Here is a 14,947-nt window from a genome sequence, read left to right as displayed (position 1 = left end):
AATATTTAATCTTGTACAAATGAGCAGAGATTCAATATGAGAGAAGATATCCAGTGCCTCAAAATAAATAATTCTGAATGCTGGAAAGAGCTATGGGGACCATCTGGGCCAAACTATTTTGGCCATCTTACAGATGACAAAACTGAGGCCCAGAGACCTTGTATGACATTTAAAGGTAATATTATGAGAGCTGGATGGAGCTGGATCTATGAATCTTTATCAGTTATCTCAGTTATCTTTTTGATACATCCATATTTCATTCCTTATTTTCCACTTAGCTGGCTGGTTATGTAGTAGGCATTATTATTACATAGTATTATATAAATTACATTTATATTATAAACTTTTTATGGATGGAAATGCGAGGTGTTCTAATCTAATTTCTTTTTTTCATTTTCCTGATGATAATTGACTAAGAACACAATGACATTCCCTACTCAGAGTCCAGGCCTCTTCCTTTAATTAAATGTTGTTGTTTTTTTTTTTTTCTTCCAGAAATATTTTAATAAAAATTGGCCATTTCCAAGAAACACCCACTGCATGCCCATCAATAAAAGATAACCATTAACAAAATAGAAAATTTACCATATGGCTATGATTTAAAGAAAAAAAACGGGCACTCAACCACAAAGTCCAATATTAAAGTCATATTCCTTTTTATTTAAGAGATAATCTCAAATGTAAAAATGGCTGGTTAATAAGGAAACTAAACAAACAAACAAAAAGTATGAGATGATGATTGAATTGCTGCTTTCAATTTCTGATGGTTTATAATAGCATCACTTTTAATTTTTTAAATAACAAATTACTATATTTCCAAAGAACTGTGTTTTCTAACAAAAGCTAGAATAAGTTTAGTTTTCCATTAATTCCTGGAAAAAGTACTTCTTGTTGTTGCCAAATTCCTTACAGTAACATTAAAAAATAAACAGATGCTTCTGTATTTTTGTTGTTTAAGGGCCAAGTTAGTGAGATGAATATCCTTGGAAATTTGAGAATATGCAATCAGATACCCTACCCCTCTTCCTAGATCTTAATTGTAAATACCTTGATGGAAATACATCTCTTTCTAGATCTTAATTGTAAATAACCTGACGGAAATACATTCAGATGTTATTTGAATTTATTTTATGAGGCAATAAATATTTTGAAAGGAAAATGAAAGGACTAATAACCCATATATCTTAAAGTAATATGTTTATACTAGTCAGTAACTTATAAAACATATATCTTATTATTTTAATACCATACTAATTTAATTTCAAACCAGTAATATAAATTTTATTCCACAATTGTTTTTGAATTCTTACCACATGTTGGGCACCTGCTGATGGTGCTAGATGCTTCCATTGCATAAATAAATGTGCCCAGGAAACTCAGTGGGTAGGGATATAGCAGGATGCTGACCAGAGGAAATCTTCTGTTGTTTTGGGATTTTGGAAAACTTCCTCCCAATCCAGTGTAAGAATATTTTCCTGAGTCTTTTTCTACATATTTTTGCTTTATTGAATGATGTCCTTCTTGAAATAGGCCAGTTCAAGATCTCTAGAGCATGTTTGAGGTACAAAAGCATAAGGGAAGTTTCCACTTCTCACTTTTTTGTTCTCAACTTTTACTTATCTCCAGCTATTTTTTACCATATCAGTGACTTATAAAGGTTGTTTTCTCTAGATAAAGCAGATATAGTAATAATACTAATAGCTTTTCTTCTATAATCAGGATCTTCTGTTGTTGTTTCCAAGGCCTACTGAAGATATTACAGCACAGTAGAAAGATTCATATGGCTTCATGTGGCATATGGCTTCATGTGGCATCTGAAATTCACCCCCACTGTGGGCTGAGTGATCTGCAGGTTGGACAGGCTGCCAAAGTCCAAGACCTTCAACATCTCCTTAGTGTCACAATCTACTTCAAAGATCTCGTGATCCAGGATTGACACCTCAAAAAAATAACTCTCTCTCCCTTCTCCCTCCTTCTCCTGCAGTTTGATTGGGGTCCCTCTCACTGGGCCTCTGTGAATCCCTTAGTCAGATGTGTCACACAGCCTGCTACCTCGTTGTGGAGCATCTTGATGGGAATAATGGTGACCCTGATCAACTCGTGCTTGGAGGCGTGGGAATCCCTGCCCAGGTCCGTGTAGTATTTCCCAATGATGACTTATGCCACAGTATTTACAGTTTGGGTGTCAATGCACTGCATGTTGACAGGTCCCTGGTAAAAGAGCAATATGGCTTTTTTTTTTTTTTTTTAAATCTCCTGTAATGTTCTCTCAAGAATCAGCATGCTGCCATTTGTTACTCATTTTATTCATTAACTAGAGGCTCCATGAATATTTTTTCCTGCCAAAGCTATCCAAGACCAGATGCGTCCTTAACCAATATTTTGGTTAAAGTCTCCATTAAAAATTTAAATTATTCCTTGTATCCTGCCACATTACTGAATTGCTGTATGAGTTCTAGTAGTTTGGGGGTGGAGTCTTTTGGGCTTTCCATATAAAGTATCATGTCATCTGCGAAGAGAGAGAGTTTGACTTCTTCACTGCTAATTTGAATACCTTTTATTTCTCTTTGTTTTCTGATTGCTATTGCTAGGACTTCTAATAATATGTTGAACAAGAGTGGTGAGAGTGGGCATCCTTGTGTTCCTGATCTCAAAGGGAAGGCTGTCAGCTTTTTCCCATTGAGGATGATATTTGCTGTGGGTTTTTCATAGTTAGATTATATGAAGTTGAGGAATGTTCCCTCTATCCCTATACTCTGAAGCGTTTTAATCATGAATTGATGCTGGATTTTGTCAAATGATTTTTCTTTATCAATCGATAAAGAAATCAACTGAGAAGACCATGTGGTTCTTCTCTCTTCTCTTATTGATTTGTTCTACCACATTGATTGATTTGCGAATGTTGAACCATCCTTGCAACCCAGGGATGCATCCCACCTGGATACAAAGTCAATGTACAGAAATCAGTTTCTTTTTTATACACTAACAATGAAAACACAGAAAGGAAAATTAGAGAATATATTCCATTTACTATAACACCAAGAACAATAAGATACCTGGGAATAAACCTAACCAAAGAGGTAAAGGATCTGTACTCGAGGAACTACAGACCACTCATGAAAGAAATTGAAGAAGACACAAAAAGATGGAAGACCATTCCATGCTCATGGATGGGAAAAATAAACATTGTTAAAATGTCTATACTTCCCAGAACAATCTATACTTTCAGTGCCACTGTGATCAAAATTCTACCGGCATTTTTCAAAGAGCTGGAGCAAACAATCCTAAAACTTATATAGAATCAGAAGAGACCCTGAATTGCTAAGGAAATATTGAAAAAGAAAAACAAAACTGGGGGCATCATATTGCCTGATTTCAAGGTTTACTACAAATGATAGTAGTAAGTGGTACTGGCATGGTACTGGCATGCACATAGACCAACAGACACATAGACCAGTGGAACAAAGTAGAGAGCCCAGATATGGACCCTCCACTCTATGGTCAAATAATCTTCAATAAATCAGGAAAAAATATACAGTGGAAAAAAGACAGTCTCTTCAATAAATGGTGCTGGGAAACTTGGACAGCTATATGTAGAAGAATGAAACTTGATCATTCCCTTACACCATACACAAGGATAAACTTGGAATGGATAAAAGACCTCAACATGAGGCAGGAATCCATCAGAATCATAGAGGAGAACATAGGCAATAACCTCTTCGATATCGGCCACAGCAACTTCTTTCAAGATATATCTCCAAAGGCAAAGGAAACAAAAGCAAAAATGAATTTCTGGGACTTCATCAAGATCAAAAGCTTCTGCACAGCAAAGGAAACAGTCAACAAAACAAAGAGGCAACCCATGGAATGGGAGAAGATATTCACAAATGACAGTACAGACAAAAGGCTGATATCCAAGATCTATAAAGAACTCCTCAAACTCAATACACACAAAACAGATAATCATATCAAAAAATGAACAGAAGACATGAATAGACACTTCTCCAATGAAGACATACAAATGGCTAACAGACACATGAAAAAAATGTTCATCATCACTAGCCATCAGGGAGATTCAAATCAAAACCACATTGATGGGGCGCCTGGGTGGCTCAGTGGGTTAAGCCGCTGCCTTCGGCTCAGGTCATGATCTCAGGGTCCTGGGATCGAGTCCCGCATCGGGCTCTCTGCTCAGCAGGGAGCCTGCTTCCCCCTCTCTCTCTCTGCCTACTTCTCTATCTACTTGTGATTTCTCTCTGTCAAATAAATAAATAAAATCTTTAAAAAAAAAAAAAAAAACCACATTGAGATACCACCTTACACCAGTTAGAATGCCCAAAGTTAACAAGACAGGAAACAGCATGTGTTGGAGAGGATGTGGAGAAAAGGGAACCTTCTTACACTGTTGGTGGGAATGCAAGTTAGTGAGCCACCTTGGAAAACAGTGTGGAGATTCCTCAAAAAATTAAAAATAGAGCTTCCCTGTGACCCTGCAATTGCACTACTGGGTATTTACCCCAAAGATACAGATGGAGTGAAAAGAAGGGCCATCTGTACCCCAATGTTCTTAGCAGCAATGTCCACAATTGCCAAACTGTGGAAAGAACCAAGATGCCCTTCAACAGACAAATGGATAAGGAAGATGTGGTTCATATACACTATGGAGCATTATGCCTCCATCAGAAAGGATGAATACCTAACTTTTGTATCAACATGGACAGGACTGGAAGAGATTATGCTGAGTGAAATAAGCCAAGCAGAGAAAGTCAATTAACATAGGGTTTCACTTATTTGTGGAGCATAAGAAAGAACACAGAGGACATGGGGAGATGGAGAGGAGAAGTGAGTTGGGGAAATCGGAGGGGGAGTTCAACCATGAGAGACTATGGACTCTGAATAACAATCTGAGGGTTTTGAAGGGGCGGGGGTGGGGGAGGTTGGGTGAGCCTGGTGGTGGGTATTATGGAGGGCATGTATTGCATGGAACACTGGGTATGGTACATAAACAATGAATTTTGGTACACTGAAAAGAAATTTTAAAAATAAATTAAAAAATTTAAATGATTCTTTAAAGTTATTCCCTATGTACCTGTTAACTACTCCATCAGACACATAGCAGTTAAAAAGTAAAAGCTGTGAACCTGTACCCCTGGGGATAAAAATATATGTTTATAAAAAATAAAAAATTATATTAAAATAAGAAAAAAGTAAAAGCTGGTTAAAAAGGGAAGGTGGTGGGCACCTGGGTGGCTCAGTCATTGGGCATCTGCCTTCAGTTGGGGTCATGATCCCAGCGTCCTGGGATCAGCCCTGCATCGGGCCCTCTGCTTTGTGGGGAAGCCTGCTTCTCCTTTTCTCACTCCCCTGCTTGTGTTCCTACTCTCTCTCTCTCTCTCTCTCTCTCTCTCTCTGTTAAATAAATAAATAAATAAGGTGGAATAAAAATCAAAGGATAAGGTAAACAATCATACTTAAATACATACAAAACCACTTTTTTTAAACCCACAACATATTGAAATAGCAATTTCCTAGGTAGACTTCTATGTTTTGCTTTTATTGCTAAGTAAATTTAAGATTCTAATAGAATGACTCTTGACTGGTAGGAGAGATTAATATTCAAACCTAATACTTAGCTCCCAGGTGATAAGAAGGCAATTAGGAGTAATGGTGGCTGCAAAAATCAGAGTCAGTTAATGTCACTGAAGAGGATAATCAGAATTTTTGTGAAATTGTATTTTTGTGAAGCAGACTGCTTAAAATGTCCTCTGACAGCATTTATAATATTGAACAGATCAACTAAAAAATGATTCTTTAGATTAAATACAGAGAATTATTCAATATAAGAGGCAGTGGAGTATAGTCACTAAAAGCACATAGTTTTGAGCAAAATTCAGAGATTTTGGGTCTGAGCTTTTATAATTTCCAATTGTATGATCTGAATTGTTCTGTACTTCAGTTTCTCCATTAGCAAAATTTTCAGAGTAATAATGCATACTTCATGATGTTCTTGTGAGGACTAAGAGCTGATTTACAGGAATCACTTACACCAATGCGTAGCAACTAGTAATCATTGTGAGTCAACAAGCTAAGCTATTAATATGAACTGGACGAATCAAAATACCCAATAGATTTATTTAATTTTATTCATCCTCAAATTTTTGCAGCTGTATGGACTTTAACAGCAATAAATATTTCTATAATTGCGATGATTTTTAATAACATAAACAAAAAACAAAGGCAAACCCATAAGGCTTAATGATCTTAAAATTCAAAAAGCCTGGAATTTTTTTCCTGCCAGTGTGTGGTTTTCAGTAAGTCATTTAACATACCTTAGTAAAATGTACCAACAAATGCTGATCCTTGTAAAAGACATGTTCTAAGGATGAAATTATGTGATAAATAAAAATGTTGGAAGGTAATTTCATTGTTATAGAAAACGCAAATATTATTATTAAGACTATACAAGTATTATCTTGGTTGAAATTTATAGGAATTTCGTCAGTCAAATAATAAGAGACCACTCCAGTTAAGAATCTACTTCCAATGCTATTTAAAAAATCATGTCTTCCAGTTGAAGATAGTTATTTGAATCTACCTTTACTCTATTCCCCAACAAATCAAGTTGAAATGACAATAAATATTTATAAAGAAATGGATTTGTCATTAGCATCCAGAGATTTTGAAAAATTTCCGAAAGATGGAAGATGGAATATAATCACAATCTAAAGCTGAGAAAGCAACATGCAAAAACACAGAGAATGGCGAGTTCACTAGAAATTTCTTTTCACCTGGATCAGGTACAGAGAGACTCCAAACTCTGGATAAGAAAGCACTCAGGGTTGGAGAGGAAAAGGGTGATATAACAATCATAATTAATCAAAAGGTTAACGACACAAATACTGACAAAATCTCTACCCTCCCCGTCTCAAGCATGCAGCCAAGCCATTTTTGCCCACATTAACCGAGACAGAATAATCACAGAAGCAAGTTTCTCAAATTACAGTCTGTTAACACTATATCAGAGTTATTGAAAATCAGTATCAGTATCACACTTGTATCAGACTTACTAAAAATTCAGATAACTTCTTCCATTCTAGATCTATTCAGTTGAATTCTGAGGCAGGACATTAGAATATGTACTTTGAGCAAGTTTCTCAAGTGATTTTTCTGCTTCCCACTATATTTTGAGAATCATCACACTACAGAGATGAACCACTTGACTTGTGATGACAGGATCTCCTTTAAAATGTGTTGAAAGCCTATTGTTGTTTTCTTATTCTCACAGAGATGCAGTCAGAGTTAATAACCTCCTGTCTGAAAAAAAAAAAAATCTCCAAATATTTGACAAGTTTTTCAGAAATTGAGCATCAGTATATTGAGCAGTATAGGATTCTTTTTTTTTATTTTTTCATTTTATTTTATTTAATCTCTTTTCAATGTTCCAGAATTCATTGAACAGTATTCCATGTAATCCATGCCCTCCATAATACCTACCACCAGGCTCACCCAACCCCCATTCCCTTCCCTTCCAAAACCCTCAGTTTGTTTCTGAGTTCCACAATCTGTCATGGTTTGTCTCCCCCTCCAATCTCCCCCCATTCATTTCTCCTCTCCATCTCCCAATGCCTTTCATGTTATTCCTTATGCTCCACAAGCAAGTGAAACCATATGATCCTTGACTCTCTCTGCTTGACTTATTTCATTCAGCATAATCTCCTCCAGTCCCTTCCATGTTGATACAAAAGTTGGGTATTCATCCTTTCTGATGGAGGCATTGTACTCCATTTTATATATGGCAGTATAGGACTCCTGAGAGAGGCAATACAGAGGCGGCTACCCCTGTGATTGTTTCTGTTTATTGCCTACAGAGCCCACTAAGACAACAAGAATCTCTAGACCTGTCCGGGGTTTCCCTCAATTCTTTGCTGAGCATGGATTAGCATGTTCAAGTGAGGAGATTATCTCAGACCAGAGAAATAATCACCCAAAAGGAACAAAAGGGTCAATTCTTGGTCTCGTGGGGGGCCAGAATGAATTTGTTTTCCTAATTGAGAAACAAAGTTTGTGGGTTTCTGAGTGAAAGGTTCTTGCCTCAGTAGTGGGGAAAAATTATCCCTAGAATAAAGGCTTCTCTGTCCCAACTAACAATGTTATAAAAAAGACTTGAGAGGATCAGACAAATTCCGAGTTGCTTGACTGAATTTATAGTAATACAAAAATGTCTATCACTCAGGAGTTAAAATTCAAAATGTGTGGCACTTAATAAAAATATTACCATGCAAGCAAAGACACAGGAAACGTCCCAGGGCAGGTCAATGAGGGAAAGGAAATTTTTCTTTCAGCAAATGGTGCTGAAACAATTTTATAGCCATGTGTTCAAATGTTAACCTCAATTCTAAGCTTTGAATAAAAATTAACCCTAAATGGATTGCTGTCCTAAAAATAATGGCTAAAAACTATAAAATTCGTAGACGAAACCAGAAGCATATAGGGATGTGAGGTTGGCAAAGTTATCTTAAACACGATGCAAATTGTTTTAAAAGGTTTTATATATATATATATATATATTTAAATATTTTATTTATTCATTTAACAGAAGAGATCACAAGTAGGCAGAGAGGCAGGCAGAGAGAGAGGAAGGGAAGCAGGCTCCATGCTGAGCAGAGAGCCCGATGCGGGGCTCAATCCCAGGACCCTGGGATCATGACCTGAGCCGAAGACAGAGGCTTAACCCATTGAGTCACCCAGGCACCTCAAAAGATAATATATTGGACTTCATCAAAATTAAATACTTTTACTCTTAGAAGGATCTTCTTTTGAAAATGAAAGGCAAACCTGGGAGAAAATATTTGCAAAATATTTAGCCAACAAAGGAATTTTATCTAGAATATGTACAGAACAATGATGATTCAATTAAAAAAAATTAAAAAACAAAAACAAAAACCAACAACCAAATAAACAGCCCACTTAGAATGGGCAAAAGATTTGGAAAGTTTCACTTGTGTGAGTGTGTATGTTTGTGTTCGTGTGTGTGTGTGTGTACACATGCGTGCACATGTCCACAAATGAAGTTGAACATTTTTTTAGGTATGTCTATATTCTTTTTTTTTTTACTTTAATTTTTTTTTAAATTTTTTTTTTATTTTTTATAAACATATATTTTTATCCCCAGGGGTACAGGTCTGAGGGAGACAAACCATAAGTGACTCTTAATCTCACAAAACAAACTGAGGGTTGCCGGGGGGAGGGGGTTTGGGAGAAGGGGGTGGGATTATGGACATTGGGGAGGGTATGTGATTTGGTGAGTGCTGTGAAGTGTGTAAACCTGGTGATTCACAGACCTGTACCCCTGGGGATAAAAAGGTATGTCTATATTCTTTTTTTTTTTTTTTAAAGATTTTATTTATTTATTTGACAGAGAGAAATCACAAGTAGATAGAGAGGCAGGCAGAGAGAGAGAGAGAGAAGCAGGCTCCCTGCTGAGCAGAGAGCCCGATGCGGGACTCGATCCCAGGACCCTGAGATCATGACCTGAGCCGAAGGCAGCGGCTTAACCCACTGAGCCACCCAGGCGCCCCGTATGTCTATATTCTTAATGGTAAATAGGCACCTAAAAAAATGCTCAACATCATTAGTCATTAGGTCATCAGCCTTGGACCTCAGGTAGCTGAAGGAGAAAATGTGTTTGGTGTCTGCCACATTTTTGCATCCTTCAGAGACACTTTGGTCCCTGTCACCGATCTTTCTGGCAAGGAAACCATCTGCCACGTTATGGAGGAATGAAGGTGCAGGTCGATTGAGATGGGTCCTCTCCCTGTCCTGCCATGTTGACTTCCTAGGATGTAACCCAGAGGTGGAAGGAGCTGGGCATCACTGCCCTCCACATCTGCAGGCCACAGTAGGAAATAGAACCAAGACCCCTGGACCTGGGACCCAGCCAGCGCTCAGAACCCTTGCCTGCTCAGGAATGAAGATCGGGCAGATTGAGGATGTTACCCGCATCCCCTCTGGTAGCACCCACAGGAAGGGGGTCACCATGGTTGCCGTCTCTGAACAGCATTCCTCAAATTACTGTTTTCTGTTAATATTGCCTTTGTGTAAGCTTAAAAAAAAAGTGGCAGGTAGCATTAAGAGTAGGGTTTTACTGTAACTATCCTACAATATATATGTAGTTTGATGTTCTTCCTGGCTATGTGGTTCCTTGTCAAATGACACCCATACTTGCTCTTCAGGCTCTCCTAAGGTGCACCGAAGTACCTAACATTGTTTGATAAATTCTGTTGCGCTTAAGTCAGCCAGTGTGAATTGTGTTCCTAACAACTGAAAATCCTGACAGACTGGAAAAAAAAAATAGGGGCGCCTGGGTGTCTCAGTCAATTAAGTGTTTGTCTTCAGCTCAGGTCATAGTCCCAGGGTCCTGGGATCGAGCCCCATGTCCTGCTCCTTGCTTAGCGGGGAACAAGTTTCTCCCTCTGTCTGACCCTGCTTTTGCTCTCTCTCTCACTATCTTTCTCTCTCAAAAGAATAAATAAAATCTTTCAAAAAAATCAAATTAAAATCACAGTAATATACTACTATACTCTCTGTATGATGGCTACAATCAAGAGATTTAGTAACACCAAGTCTTGGTGAAGATGGGGAGCAAGTGGTCCTCATACACCTCATACATTCAATGTGAAATACAGCCACATTGAAAAACAGTTTGGCAGTTTCATGAAAAGTAAAATTTTCACCTAGCGTGTGCCCCAGTCATTCCACTTCTATGCATTTACTTAAGGAAATAGAAAGCCTGCAGCTATACGAAAACGTGTATCTGAATGTCCATAGTAGTTTTATTTGTAATAATCAAGAACTGGCAACAATCCAATCTACAACAGTGAAAGAATGGATACAAAAACTGTGACATATCCATGCAGTGAATTACTATTCAGCAGAGAAGGAATGGATCATTGATAAATACAACAAAATAGATGCAATCCATAATACTTACGCTGAGTAAAAGAAGCAAGACAAAAAGTACAACCTATATGATTCTATTTATTTATTTATCTAGGAGAGAGAGAAAGAGAGAGTGAGAGCTCATGCAAGGAGACTGGGGAGGGGCAGGAGAGAGGGAGAGAGAGGGGGAATTTTAAACAGGCTCAGTCTCACAACCCTGAGATCATGACTTGACCCAAAGTCAAGAGTCAGATGCTTAACCTACTGAGCCACCCAGGTGCCCCAATATATGATTCTGTTTATATAAAATTATAGAAAATAAAAACTAACCCATGGTATCTGATACATTGATCCTATCAATGTATCTATCGATACATATGAGTGACTGCCTGGGCTCGGTAGGGGCAGGAGATGCAATTGCAGAGGGGCCTGTGAAAACTCATCAAATTTCTACTTGTGTATATGTAGCTCATTGTATTCCCTCCTAGTTTCCCTCGTGAGGGCCAACGTACCTATCCCTGAGCAACTAAGAATATTGGTTGCTGAAAGGTCACTGCTGTATTTTTCTCAGGCAACTGCTCTCAGGAACAGAGAAGTGGACCATCCAAAGTTTTAACCCCCAGGGAGAGAATGGTAGAGGAATAATAACTGGTTGACACAGAAATAGAATGTCTCAGTTGTTTTTCTTCAACTAGGATCACCTAAAGGTTCATTTTCAGCCACACTCAGGGTCCGTTCTTTTGTGGGTCTTATCCTTCCTTCTTCACTTTTTATAGTCTCTCTTTAGAGACCACTCCCCAGTACTCCATGAAACTCCATCCCTCAGGGTCTATCACGATGGAACCCAAGCCAGGATATCTAGCCTCAGGATCAGTATAGGAAACAGATATTAAATGGGATTTTAGTGCTAAGTCTTTTATCAGCTGTCTGGCAATTATTGGTGGATTATAGATTATGGGTAGCTATAGCATGTTGTCAAAATATTCACCAGTGGTGAAATGGAAGGTGTAATTCGTGGAGGGGAATTACTGCCTGATGCTAACTATCTCGGGTGCTTGAGACGTGTGATGGAAAGGGTTAACTATAAGGACTATGGATTGGGAGTTGCTAAGTACATTTGATTCATGGATTTATTGAACAATGATGATGATTCACTGCTGATCCAAGGCAAAATATATAAGCCATAGTCTTTTTCCAGTACTTAAGGAAAATCTCCTGCACCAGAGGTGTGTGTTTGCCTAAATTTGGGACAACTCTGAAGGGTCATCCTAGCTCAGTAGCTCTGGTAGGGTACGTGGAATCTCATCTCCCGCTGCACTGTCAGTCCGCTCCTGCATCTGCTCAGTGTGGCCGTGCTCACTTTCTTCCAGCTGTATCTCCAAGAAGCATTCTCCAATGATCTATTTGCTTGTGACTTCTTGTAGTCTATTTGCAAGAAACCCAATTGGAGGCCTGCCTGTTTGCTTTATAGCTAAGCTGTCCCTTTTCCATTTACACAAAGTTTGCCTCTGTGTCCTTCAGTGCAGCTTCCAATTCAGGAAGTTGGGCTCCTGGGGAAACAGGAAACAGGCTTATACCACAAAAGCAAAACTGGCCTGAGTCACCTCTGTACAGCAACCAGGGGCTTCATTCATAAACATGACTGATCCTCAAACATTGCTAGACTTTTGAAGGGGAGCAACCGCACAAAAAGAAAGACCAAGATGAATCAATGGGACAATTATTCATTGAGGATAGAAAGCTAATTGGGCAAGGGAAGAGGAGGCTAAACACTCTAATTGGTGTTCTTGATATAACAGTGTTTTAATCAGGCTTTTCCTTGATTACCTCGGAGGTGGAGCAACTTTTTACATTCTTAAAGTCCATTTGTGCATTCTCTTCTGTGACTCCCTCATATGTATTGTTTGGCAATGTGTTGGCTGCACTATACTTATCCAATTATCCCAGAGAAAGATTTTGCTTGTTTGTATTGTTCTTTTTTTTTTTTTTTCTTATTTAACTTTAGAGCTCATTTGATTTCTTTCTCTTTGTCTTGAAACAATGTTCTTTCTCTAAGGATAATGTTCTTTTTCTTAGGATGTATTCTTTAGGTTATCATAATATAAGAGTAATTTTTGATGAGAAGTTTTGAAGGGAGAGTGCATTTTTTTATTAGAGTCTCAACTAAAAGCAGATTCCCATTGGGCAGAAACAGTAATTCAACCTCTTCATGTAATTCTATTAAATGCTTTCCCTCGGCTGTTCTATTTAAGGTCCTTTGTACATAACCAAATCATAATTAATATCGATGCATACATCTGAGTCCATCTGTGGTATTTAAAAAAAGAGAGGAGGAAGAAATTGAAACAGGAAGAGGCAGAGTGTGTAGAGGGTGTAAACATAGGATTGTAAGGCAATTTAGAAGTAGTCATTTGGGTACAAAGAATGGGCAAAACAGTGAAGACTATTAAATACGTTGGATCCAATCCTAAACTATGTATTAAGAGAAAAATTAAGTATCTCTAGAAAGGATGGATGGTCTTCTGCATTTCACAATTTTTTCTTCATTTAATATCTTTGAGGAGGCCATTCATGTAATGAGATGATTAAGGGATCAGTGTTTATAGCACCTTGGCATGTATTTGAGTCCCAGCTTTTTTTTTTTTTTTTTTTTTTTTTTTTTGGCAGATCACTTAACTTCTCAGAACCTTGGCTTTTCTGTCTTGGAAAGGGGGATAGCAGTAATACCTCCTTTCTGGGGTAGCTGTTTGGATTAAATTCATGAAAACAATACCTAGAACACAGTAACACTCTGTGAGGATAAGATACTGTTATCACTTTTAAGATAGTTATCAGGTAAATATACTAATGTTCAGATATCAGTTTTTAAAGCTATTTAGAATGTTTAATTTTGGTGTAAATTAAAGGGGGACATTAAATTAGTAGCAGATTTCATAAAAATCTAGTTTGGTTTTATTGATTCTGTGGCTTAGAAAAATTAATACAAGTCTAACACACCTGCTAAAAATTAGCTTTAAATCTTTATACTTGTAAACTGCATCGTCCCAATTATTTTAGATAGATAAGCACATTTAAGTAATATGTTTTCTAATAAGATTTGCTCATGTAGATATTATTTTTTTAAACATTTTTAAAAATTTTTATTTATTTATTTGACAGAGAGAGATCACAAGCAGGCAGAGAGGTAGGCAGAGAGAGAGAGAGAGTGAAGCAGGTTCCCAACTGAGCAGAGACCCTGATGCAGGGCTCGATCCCAGGACCCTGAAATCATGATCTGAGCCAAAGGCAGAGGCTTTAACCCACTGAGCCACCCAGATGTCCCTGTAAGATATTATATTAAACTAGTGAATGGATTAATCACCTAGAACTTATTATAGAATAACACAACAGAGACTAGTGTGGTCTACGTTTAATAGTTCTTTATTCAAGCAAGTTCTAAATATGACTCAAAGCTTCTGTTAGGTTAGATTTAAAACCAGATCTAGAATTCAATACATATTTTTATTTATTTATTTATTTTAAAAATATTTTATTTATTTATTTGACAGAGAGAGACGCGGTGAGAAAGAGAACACAAGCAGGAGAATTGGGAGAGGGAGAAACAGGCTTCCTGCCAAGTAGGGAGCCCGATGTGGGGCTTGATCCCAGGACTCTGGGATCATGACCTGAGCCTAAGGCAGACCTTTAACGACTGAGCCACCCAGGCGCCCCTCAAGACATATTTATAAAGATACTATTTTGCCTAATGAATTTCATTTGTCCAAATTGTTTATTTTACTTGTTAGAATTGTTGAAAGTGCTACTTTGAAAATGCAGTATGTTATATATTTTATATCTATTGCTGCATTTGGTTTGTAAATCTCCCATGGTGTCATTTATATAAAAGAGTATAGTTGAAGCAAATGATTTTTCTTTTAAATTCATGTGGAAATATCTATTTTTAAAGACAGTTCTTTGATTTGGGATTGACATCCTTTTTGGCATTAACATCAATTGAATCTCTAATTTC

The 14,947-nt window shown here is 37.5% G+C and overlaps 1 pseudogene; it reads right to left on the bottom strand.

Moving 5' to 3' along the window:
* Positions 1-1,786: 1,786 nt before the first annotated feature.
* Positions 1,787-2,199, bottom strand: LOC131834534 (small ribosomal subunit protein eS17-like; annotated as a pseudogene).
* Positions 2,200-14,947: the final 12,748 nt, after the last annotated feature.

Source organism: Mustela lutreola, chromosome 6 (assembly GCF_030435805.1).
Source record: "Mustela lutreola isolate mMusLut2 chromosome 6, mMusLut2.pri, whole genome shotgun sequence".
Lineage (NCBI taxonomy): Eukaryota > Metazoa > Chordata > Mammalia > Carnivora > Mustelidae > Mustela > Mustela lutreola.
This window is presented reverse-complemented; position numbering and strand designations above follow the sequence as displayed.